Source organism: Malus domestica, chromosome 15 (genome assembly GCF_042453785.1).
Source record: "Malus domestica chromosome 15, GDT2T_hap1".
NCBI lineage: Eukaryota > Viridiplantae > Streptophyta > Magnoliopsida > Rosales > Rosaceae > Malus > Malus domestica.
This window is the reverse complement of record NC_091675.1, coordinates 22,258,812-22,270,877: the sequence shown is the minus strand read 5'-3', so window position 1 is coordinate 22,270,877 and position 12,066 is coordinate 22,258,812. Positions and strand designations below refer to the sequence as shown.

Sequence of the window (12,066 nt, the reverse complement as noted above, 5' to 3'; positions counted from 1 at the left end):
ACTAGATTATTCGGTCTAGTTGTCATAAGATGATTAGCCTAACCACATATTTAGCTGATAAGAAAGTGCAAGTTAATGATTCTCTTCCACTAAATCTAAACTAATCTACATCTTTTTTGTATCTTTAGCTTTTACTGGCCGAAAAATGCCATCATAGAAAACCCTTTGATCAATTGTTGCATTAAGCAATGATTATGCATGATAAATTAAAAAATTATGGTGTCAATGTGTTGATGCATTCATTCACTTTGTGCATAAACCCTGACCATCAAAGTATTAACTATAGAGGGACCATGTGTTGGTTGTTGCATAGCGGAAAGGCAAACTTCTTACCCTTTTTTTTTCTTTTCCGCTAGAATGTTGGGGTTGTGAGTTACTTTAATTGGTGGTTTTACAAACATTTAATCTACAAAAATGATAGCCACATATTATTTTTTTCTCTATCGACACTTATATTTGATTTTGCTTCTTGTTTTTGTTTTATCTATTCGATAACTAGTAAAAAATAAAAGGGCTAACAGAAAGCCCCACAAGTTTTTAATTTATAATTAGATCTAACACGAATTCCCCACAATTCCATATAATCTCCTTTTTAACTCTTTTGACTTTTTTGGCTTTCTGTTTTGCTTTGCAGAGGTAGGCCTATGTTACCCTGATTATGTGTTGCTTAGAGCACCTCCAGCGTGGGCATTAGCCCTGTGGACAGGCTGCTCTAGCAACCCAATCGTTTGTCAAGTGATTCTAGCCCATTCAGGTTATTGGGCTAAGGAGGAGCCCAAGGGACAGCTCAAGCACAAACTCAAGGCCCGAGCGCCTGAGGGGAGAGTGATGCAAGGCTGACGTCAACCACGTTATAAAAAAAATTGCATCAGGTGCGTGGCTAACAAGCGCGCATGGGGGTGCATCACTGACAAGGTTTGCATGCGATGAGGCTTGCGCTGGACGGGCTGTCTCTAGCCGTTGTTGGGTGCAACGTGGCATCCTCTCAACCGTTGGATTTTAACGACTCTTTTTTCTAGACCGTTCAATTTCCAATGGTCAAATTTTTTTTCAAAACTCCTCAAAATGGCTAGATGACGTGGCACAATCTGAGCCATTCGATTCTAGAACAACGGTCCACGTTTTTCGGCTTTAAAAATTTTTAAAAAAAATCTGAGGGACTAGATGATTTGTTGTATAATCGGAGCCCATAATTTGAGGGACAAATTGGTTAGGTGATGATTTTTCATTCATGAGGGACTAGGGAATTTGTTGTATAATCAGAGCCTATAATTTTTCAATCACTTTGGGTTGTAATTTTGTATTTATTGAATTTGATACTTTATGTAATTTCATATTTATTTAATTTAGTACTTTATTTAAACTGAGTATCTTTATTTAATTTGGTACTTTATTTAAACTAAGAGAATCTTTATTCAAAGAACATAAACACACCAAATAAAATTACATAAACACACCAAATAAAAAAAATCACACTAAATGAACTTAAAAAACACACTAAATAAAATTACGTAAACACACCAAATAAAAAAACACACACTAAATGATCTTAAAAACACACCAAACAAACTAAGAGCATTCTTCTTCCACTACAATCTTGTTTTTAAGTTTCTTGAGCTTGTTTCAATCCCCACAATTGCTGTATCAAGTCACTTTACCAGGCTTTGTGATAGTATGAGGATTGGAGTGATCACTTTACCAGGCTTTGTGATAGTATGAGGATTGGAGTGAAGTATATTGTTGAATGATCCCTTCATTGTAACATCCATCCCTTTCTAATGGCTCGTGTTGCACAGGTTCTTCAATGGCGTCATGAGCACAATATATTTGTGTTTTGGAATTATTCATCTTGTCTGGCTTAAATTCATCAATGACATCATAATCATACTCATCTTCTACAATCATGTTGTGAAGAATGATACACGTCATTATGATGGATTGAAGCAACTCTAAATCAAACAATCTGGCAATACCCTTGACAATCGCCCAACGAGCTTGGAAGATACCAAAACAACGCTCCACATCATTTCTACACCCTCTTGACATCTTGCGAAGTGTTTTTCCTTTTCACTTCGCTGAAGTGGCATTGTTTTGACAAACGATGTCCACCTTGGGTAAATACCGTCTGCTAGGTAGTATGCTCCGTTGTACTTATGTCCATTAACGTAATACGTGACTTTCGGTGCTTTTCCTTGTAGCATCTCATCGAACACTGGAGATTGGGCAAAGACGTTGAGGTCATTTTGAGCTCTTGGAACACCAAAAAAAACATGCCAAATCCATGTATCAAATGATGCCACTGCCTCCAAAATGATACTTTTTGCTCATTTTCTGTCCCCATAAGCTCCTTATCATGCACTCGGGCAGTTTTTCTAGGTCTAGTGCATACAGTCGATGCTTCTAATCATGCCAGGAAAACCTTGCATCTCACCCTTCTTTTGAAGCTTTGCAAGTCCATTGTCATAGGTTTCCGGAGGTACTATTTGGTGTAGATAGATTCAATTGCGGAGAAAAACCTCATCAGGGACTAAAGAATGGTTGATTTCTCCATCCTCACTATCTCATCCACTTGGTTTACAGATGCTCCATATGCAAGTATCTGCAATGCAACAGTAATTTTTTGCTTAGAAAGGAGACCCATGACACCAAAAACATCATTCTTTTGTACAAATTAAGAATTTTGGTTGCAAATAACAATCATGATTTTGTTGAACAAATGTCGTTGCATTTTAAAAAGACGTCTTAAGTACGCATCAGGGGATGCACTGTATACGGTCAAAATAATTGTCCAATAGATCCTTACCTCGTTGTTGCCTGCTTTTATCAATGTTTGTAGAATGCCTGGACCTGGAGATCTCAGCCACAACTTGGATGATTCGACGGGAATGAGGCTCTTTGGCTTCTTCCTTCGTCATCTCTCATTCTATGCTCCTTATCATTTTCCTCTTCCATCTCATTTTCTCCCTCCTGGAGATTAAATTTCCCATAACATCCTTGAAGAAGACATTGTAAGAAGGAAAGGAGAAACTATGAATACGAATAGAGATTTTGAGAGATTTTGATTTTGGTGTGTGATTTCTTAGGATGGATGGTGGGTTATATGGAGAAAACAGAAAGGATTAGCTTGTAGATAATGCCATGTGGCATGCCGTGATTCGTTAAAAATCATATCGAAATCTATCCTCAAAGATTCTAAACAGACTGTGACATGTGGCACTATGGGATTGGTTAAAAATGTTATCGAAAATCTATTCTCAACGATTCTAAAAAGGTAACAACACATGGCGCGACAGAATTAGATAAAAATCTTATCGAAATCTATCACACAAAAAAATTGTACTTTCGGATAATGACATTTGGCGTAACGAGACCGGTTAAAAATCCTATTAAGGGTGGGCACGGGCCGGGCCGGGCCGAAAATTGAAGGAACCGGACCGGACTCGTTTATAAATAAAATGGGATGGGGCGGGGCGAGTTTTGGATTTTTCAAAATGGGATCCAGACCTAACCCAGCTTATTGCAACGGGTTGGTTCTTACGGGTCCCCACGGGTCCAAATCTTCACTTATGCCTAAGTTTGGTCTTTGTCATCCTTGTCGTTCCCCTCCCCAGTGTCTTCGTCATCCTGTTGTTTTTAGATCTAACTGGTGACTCTCTTCGAATAGTGGGTTGATGAGTCAGACTTCTCAGCCAAATAATGTTCCAGCATATCGTCTTCGTCATCTGCCATTAACCATAAGACAAGGTGGTTTCTTCATCAGATTGTGAACACAAAGCATTTCCTTCATAACAAAATTCAGTGATTCGACTTATTTTGGTCTCATCAACATAAGACTACATAGGCTATAAGGAAAGAGAATCACCTTCAAAATCATTAGAATTGAAGTCAATATTGTCCTCATCCTCTTCAGCAGACCCTTCAATGGCTGGAGCTGCACCTTTCTATGGAGGGAGAAAAAGCAAGCAAAATGGAAAAGTGACTGGGAAAGTGCATGGAAAAAGAAGGGAATAGAGAGCCAATAAAGAAAGAAAAAGACCTCATTTTGAGGTTTGTGGAGATAGAGAAAGGAGACAGGAAATAAGCTTTTGAGGTGGGTGTGTCAGAGATTGAACGGTTGAGAATTGGGAGAAAAGCTTAGGTTACCACACCAGATATCTAATAATTTTGTGAGAATTGGGAGAAATGGGTCCAACTAGGGCCCCGTTTTCTAAGGCTTTTGCACCTGCCCCGTCCCAATAATTTTGTGAACCTGCCCCGGCCCACCCCGTTTTGTCTTGACAAATTTTAGACCCGCCTCGAACTGCATGGAACCGGCTTGCCCTGCAGGCCTAAGGCCCGTTTTCCCACCCCTAAATCCTATTTGAAATTACAAATAAATTATTTTTTATTATTTTATAAAATAAAAAATAATAAAATTTTATTACCTATTGCCATGGTTATTCAATTTAAGGATGGAGATGCAAAAGGCAGTTACTGTTCATTAAAGGCAGTTACTATTTAGTGGAGGGGATTCAATTGCCAATTGTCATGGGGAGCCCTTACACACTAAAATTGCTCTTAAAACCTCCCCCTGTGTGGCACATTTATATACACTTTGCTTATTCTCCAATATGGAAAGAGAGCCTAGTGATCAAGTGATCCGGACCTTTAAAATTTGGTCCAACGACTAAAAACAGAGAAGTTAGTAGAAACTTTTATAAGCTATAATAATTTTTGACCGATGGATCAAATTTTAAAGGCTTGGATCACTTGATCCCTGGGCTTTGAAGAGAAAAATCCAGACAAGATCTCTTTCCCTCCAATACATTTCCAGAATCTTGTTTCTGCTACTTCTGTTCTGTCAGTGCTTAGAAATTGAAATCATTAGAACACTTTGGATCCTTAGATCTTTATTTTTCTCTTTTTTGCATTGATTGGTTTCGTGACTGTGACGCTACGTCAATAGAAGCAATTTTTCTTCTATGGTATATATTATTGAGTGGCTCGAAAGATCAACGGTATAAATTTTGCATATAGAAATTTAATGGATCTTGCAACAATTGGATCTTGTATATAAACCGTACCATTGAGTGAGATGTAGTTGTTTACAAGGCAAGAAATATTAACCCAAACAGTAGTATTATAGTCAGACCCCAATAAAAGTAGGTTAAAAGGCTCTTAGTATTATGTATCAATTATATGACATTGTTTCTTTTCTGTTTTTCGTCAATAAAGCAGGTGGATTTAAACTTAGAATCTCTTCGAACTTTAAGAAGAGATAAATATAACATCTTTCTATACAATTCATTGTAAATGATAAAATTCCAACTCAAGATTTTTCCATGTTTATAAGATGAACTTTTAGAGATACAATTACGGTATGAACGGTGCATATAGTTTGATTTCTTACCATTTTTTGTAAATGATAAAATATTAACGATTTGTAAGATGTAGGAAAATGTTCCTTTCTTACAGTTCTTTACATAATATAAAAACCTCGGTCAAGATTTTCCCATGTTCGTTAGGATCATATTCAATATTGTAAAAATTCTAAATACGTTGTTTATAAATGTTACACATTTGTTTTCTAGCAATTCTTTGGAACCGATAAAGTCGATATCTAGATTATCCCATGGTAATAAGATGTAGGAAAATGTTTCTTTCCAATTTTTTATTTTTTATGTTGTAGTTAGAAAGCATAATAAAATTGGTGTGGTACGGGTTACAATTTGCCTTCTTTTTCCACAACGCAACTTTACCTTTAAAAACACTTAGGCAACTTTGCCACGTTGTTAACCTCATTCGGATGATAAATGATGATGCGGCAAAGAAATCCGGTTTGTCTTATATTAAGAGAAATTTCGGTAAAATTGTTTAGTTAAAACAGTTTCACACCGAATGACTAGTATGAGATCAAGTAAACCAAATTTTAAGAAGTTTCAACGAGATATCTACTTATATAACGTACTCAGGAACTTTTATACATTCAAGTTTTTCTCATCGTGATAATGCTCCAACAAGCGTATTTGGTAGATCATTTAATATGTTTGTACCATACTTGATCAATCCCGAAACTACTGAGTACCGGTTAACGTTATATCGTCAAGAACTCAGAAGAGTTTCCCTCCAACCAGGAGGCCAATCACAGCGCGACACGTGTCGACATCAGAAGCCAATCATAGTGCGACACGTGTCAACATCAGAAGTCAATCACAACACGACACGTGTTAATATCAGAATGAAATTAGAAACTCTCTTCTATAAATAAAGATCATTCTCTCACAATATTTCCGAATGTTATTGGTACTAAATCATTCACTTGTACTCGCTAAAGGAGAGCTTGAACCTATGTACTTGTGTAAACCCTTCATAATTAATGAGAACTCCTCTACTCCGTGGACGTAGCCAATCTGGGTAAACCACGTACATCTTGTGTTTGCTTCCCTATTTCTATCCATTTACATACTTATCCATACTAGTGACCGGAGCAATCTAGCGAAGGTCATAAACTTAACACTTTCTGTTGTACCAAAGTCCTCACCGATTTTGTGCATCAACATTTGGCGCCGTCTGTGGGAACGACACTTATTCCCACTCTCTTCAGCTTTGTCAAGTTGGTTTCCACCATTCGTACACTCTCTTTTGACCAGGCATCCCTCTCCAACATGGGGAGCGAAGGAAGCTACATCACACAGAATGACACCCCCTCTTGCACCTAGTACGAAGCAACGAAAGAATGAAGGAAAGAGGGTTGCTCTTCAAGCTAAAGTCGATGAGCTAGAAGCTAAAAACAACAAGATAGCAATGAAGAATGAGGTCCTCCAGGAGCAGTATGAGAAGCTCTTTGAGATGCTCCATGAAACTATGTGTACCCAAACACGCGAGCTTGTTGCCCCTGTGGACATTAACCATCATCTGGGTGCCCCCCAACACGGAGGGTCACTTTCTTTCGACATGGGTATCCCTGATGAAGAGCGAGCTAATCACAAAACATTGATCAACATGAGACTTCTCTCAACTCAGCTGCTTCGACTCGAAGCAGGAGAAGTAGAGGAAGACACCTCCTTGCAGAAGGGTTGGAAGGATCGAAAGCCGTTTATCGTGATTGCCGAGACTTCCTAAAGCAACGTCGAGAGAATCCCTTCCACATATGCTCGAAGATAAATGACCTAAGGGTTTCTGAAAGACTCGGTCCCCTCCCACGACCCAGGCCAGCTGCCAATCTAGGGAAGGAACAACATGTCCTAAAGGAATATGAAGGTACATGGAACTCTGAGGTATTCCAACAGACTCGCCTTAGAGGTCAGTACGGCGAGTCCAAGGAAAAATCACACGCCCTTGCTCAAACTTTCCTACTTCCAAGAGCCGATGGAGACTTACGAAAGAAAATCCCAGTGGTACATGACTCCACTCAAGACCCCCTTGTCCTACAGTTCATTGAGGAAGTAAACAAGTTGAAGGCCGAACGTCAGGCCGAGATACCTGACTGGAACCAACCCAGGCCTGGCCTTCTCACAAGGAAGATCCTCGACACCCCTATTCAAGAGAAGACAAAACAAAAGCTTGGTTTACAACTCTATACTGGAAGGGAGGACCCAATTGAACACCTTAACCTCTTTGAGTCCACCATGGCATATCGGATGCACACCGACGAAGAGCGGTGTCTTCTCTTCCTCTCCACCCTCTCTGGCGGAGCTCTAAACTGGTATTGCCGTCTTCCACCTGAGACAGTAGACTCATTTGAGGAACTGAGGAAACTGTTTGTCTTTCAACACATCTTCTAGACCGATCGCTTGCATTCTACAGATGACTTAAACACTATTTGCTAGAAGCCGGACGAGTCACTACGAGAGTATGCTGGTCGTTTCAGCCATGAGTATTCTCACTGCGCTGAGGCAGATGACAAGACCACCCTCAAGGCCTTCACAGCAGGCCTACATGATTGTTTCTTTAAGTACATGATCAATGCTAACACTTGGAAGACTTACTCTGAGGTGATGGCACATGCTTACAACCATGCCTCCGCCGAGGCAAGGACATATCAAGGGAAACCCCCCACAACCACCCCTTATCAGCAAGTAGGGAGTGGAAGCCAGATCCAACCAAATGAGAAGACCTCGACCTTCCAAACAGCAGCGGTGCCTCCCCCTGCCTTACTTAATACTTTGCCAAGTCAACAGACATATCAATCTCAGGGCAAAAGGAAATATTTCCATCCTTACCAGTCTCATTTTAGTAAAAGGAGTAAGAGACATTACCGCGATAACCAAGGGTATCGCCATGAGAATCCCCGACCCCAGGCAGTCAACACAGTGGGTCAAGTACGTGTCAGGACAGCCCCTACCCCGAGGTATGAGGCATACACACCTTTGAACGCCACATGCGTGACCATTTACCCCAGCATAGCACACTTGATACAGAAGCCAAAGCCGAGGCACCCGGATTATAAGCCTACGAAGAACACATGCACGTTTTGCTGCTACCACGAGCATAACGGCCATGACGGCGAGAAGTGTATCACCCTTCGTGATCATATTGAAGCTTTGGCATGTGAAGGAAAAATTGATCAATTCTTCCTTCACCCTCCAAGGGGTAACCATAACCAACGCCAGGTAAATGTGATATATTCCATAAGTGGTGGCACACCTATATCTAAATCTTCCAACAGGGCCATGAAAAAAAGTGAACGAGCTTTAAGGTCTGGCCACCAAGTGTTTCACATGGAAGACATCAGGGGAGGTAAGTATCAAAAGCCTAACTGGGATCCAATATGTTTCTACCCTGAGGAAGAAAAAGGTATCATCTACCCTCACAACGACTCACTGATCGTGGAAGCTCACATAGCCAACTTTGAAGTACGACAAATCTTGGTAGAAACGGGGGCTTCGGTCAATATCATGTTTGCTGAAGCTTTCAGGACACTTAATGTTGCTGAACACTTGCTTGACCGCTCGATTTCCCCTCTGATAAGCTTATTCGGTGATATCGTGCAACCTTTGGGGAGTATACACTTACCTTTCACCATTGGTACAGGCCCTTACACAATTATCATTACCACTAACTTTCTAGTGGTTGATTGCCCAACGGCATGCAATGTCATATCCGGACGCATAGGCATCAATGATCTTAAGGCCATGGTATCCACACATATGTTGTTGATGAAATTTCCAACCCCCCTATGGCAATGGTTACATCAGAGGAGATCAACTTAGTGCACGATCATGTTACAACACTTCGGTCAAACAATAGCACATGTATGTGCCCAAGGAAACCCTTTCTATACATGACCAAGTCATAAAGACCAGCCAAGACGAAGCCAACTTGGATCTTCACGGTGGCAACAGTCAACCCGACGATCCTCGAGATGACTCTTTCACCCAGCAAGCACAACCTGCTGAAGAGTTGGAGAAGGTTTCTATCTCAAAAGATTATCCGGATCGCATGGTGAAGATTGGTACCACATTCTCACCACCCATTCGGTTGGCATTGATCTCTTTTTTGCAAGCGAACACTGAGATCTTTGCCTGGTCATACGAGGACATGCCAGACATCTCTCCCGATATAATCTGTCATCGCTTAAGTATTGACCCCAAGACCAAGCCAGTGAGACAGAAGCGAAGATCTTATGATGTTGAACGGTACGAGGCAATGAAGGCAGAAGTTGAAAAACTCAAAGGCATAAGCTTCGTCCGCGAAGTCAATTATCCAACGTGGATAGAAAATGTTGTCCTTGTTAAGAAGAATCCAACCAAGGAAAGTCTCTTGCTCCAAAAGGTCTTGTGGAGAATGTGTGTCGATTACACCGACCTAAACAAAGGATGCCTAAAGGATAGATTTCCTCTTCCTCTCATAGACAGATTTATAGACTCTACGGCAGGGTGTGAACTTCTGAGCTTCATGGATGCTTACTCATGATACAACCCAATCCTCATGAACCTTCCGGACCAAGAACACACAGCCTTCACTATTGACAGGAGACTATATTGCTATAAAGTCATGCCCTTCGGCCTAAAGAATGCAGGAGCGACTTATCAGAGACTGATCAATTCAATGTTCACCGAACAGATTGGGAAGAGCATGGAAGTTTACGTTGATGATATGCTAGTCAAGAGAAAACATGCAGACCAACACATCACCAACCTATCTGAAACTTTCACCATTCTGAAGAGGTATAGAATGAGGTTGAACCCCAACAAATGTGCCTTCGGCGTAGGCTTTGGCAAATTCTTAGGCTTCATGATAAACCAACGAGACATTGAGGCTAATCCCGAGAAGATCAAAGTAATCCTTAACATGAAGGAACCGGTAACTTCAAAAGACATCCACAGCCTTACTAGCAAGGTGGCAGCCTTAACTAGGTTCATCTCTAAGGTCATCGACAGATGTGCTCTTTTCTTCAAAGCATTTAAGGGAAGTCAGAAGTACATTACATGGACTGATGAATGTGCTGAGGCATTCAAGAACCTCAAAGACTACATGAGTAAAGCCCATTTGCTCTCCAAACCTGAGGTTGGTGACACTCTCATTATCCATCTGTTGGTATCGGCTTCCGCAGTAAGTTCCGTTTTCATTCGAAAGGATGGTAATGTCGAACGACATGTCTACTATGCTAGCAAGGCCTTACAAGATGTGGAGACACGATACTCCAGAGAAATTGGCTCTAGCATTGGTCATGTCTGCTCGAAAACTTCACCTTTACTTCCAAGCACACTCCATCATCGTGCTTACCAATCATCCTCTTCGACAGATACTCCAAAGTCCTGACACTTCCGAGTGGATGATCAAATAGGCGATAGCATTGGGTGAGTTTGACATCTCCTACCAACCAAAGCCAGCTGAGAAGGGCCAAGCAGTGACAAACTTCATCGCCAACTTCACATATCCTGTTGACATTGTTTCTACACCTAAAGAAGTGGTTTCATTACCTTCGGAAGCTCAGAAAATAGAACCAACAGCCCCAACATGGAGTCTATATGTTGATGGCTCATCCAACCAACAGGGTTGTGGAGCATGATTAGTCCTTATGACCCCTGACAAAATGGTGATGGAGTATGCTCTTCGTTTCAAATTCAAGGTGTCGAATAATGAGGCTGAATATGAAACCCTCTTAGCAGGCTTACGTTTGGCCAAACACTTTGGGGTTAAACGAATTGATATCTTTAGTGACTCCTAATTTGTGGTTAACCAGGTCACCAACAACTTTGACTCTAAGGATAGCTCCATGGCAGCATATCTAGCACAAACACAATTGTTGCTCAAGCACTTCCACTACCAGATCACCCAAATTTCTCGAGCGGCAAACAGTCATGCAGATGCTTTGGCTCGCCTCGCCTCAACGGTGGAAGACAAGATTGGGAGAAAAATTCAGATCAAATTGTTGGCAGCACCAAGCACCATGGCTGCGGAAGTGTGCAACTTACAACAAGGAGATAGTTGGATTACCCCAATTTATAGATTCCTTACTCATGGCACCCTTCCAAATGACAAAGTCAAAGCTAAGCAGATTCGATACAAGGCTACCCGTTACTTGAGCATTAATGACCAACTCTACAAGCGGGGTTTTAACTTACCATACTTAAGATGCCTTACGCCCGCAGAGGCGGAAAATGTCATTCGAGAAATACATGAAGAAGTCTGTGGAGATCATGCTGGATCTCGATCCCTAGCACACAAGGCTTTTCGCCAAGGATATTACTGGCCAACACTTCACCAAAATGCCATCAGAATATCCCGCTCATGTGATAAGTGTCAACATTACACAACTATTCCTCACTTCCCTCCCGAGCCGCTCACTCCTATGATCAGCCCTTGACCCTTCGCCCAATGGGGACTTGATTTGATCGGCCCAATGCCTGCAGGGAAGGGCAAGGTTCGCTATGCAATTGTTGCAGTTGACTACTTCACAAAGTGGGCCGAAGTAGAACCTTTGGCAACCATTACTGAGGCAAAAATAGAAGACTTCGTATGGAAGAACATCCTTTGCAGATTCGGCATTCCCAATGTGATAGTCACTGACAACGGGCGACAGTTCAACAACAATAAGTTCAGGATGTTCTGCTCTAAGTTCAACATCAACTTGTGTTTTGC

At 41.2% G+C, this 12,066-nt stretch overlaps 1 long non-coding RNA gene across 1 annotated transcript; it reads right to left on the bottom strand.

Annotated features, from left to right (window-relative positions):
* Window positions 1–3,319: 3,319 nt before the first annotated feature.
* LOC139192104 (uncharacterized) lies at window positions 3,320–4,040 on the bottom strand. Its single transcript, XR_011575923.1, has 2 exons — window positions 3,863–4,040; window positions 3,320–3,722 (listed from the first exon to the last, which is right to left on the bottom strand). It is a non-coding gene; the product is annotated as an uncharacterized lncRNA (long non-coding RNA).
* Between the last annotated feature and the right edge of the window lie 8,026 nt (window positions 4,041–12,066).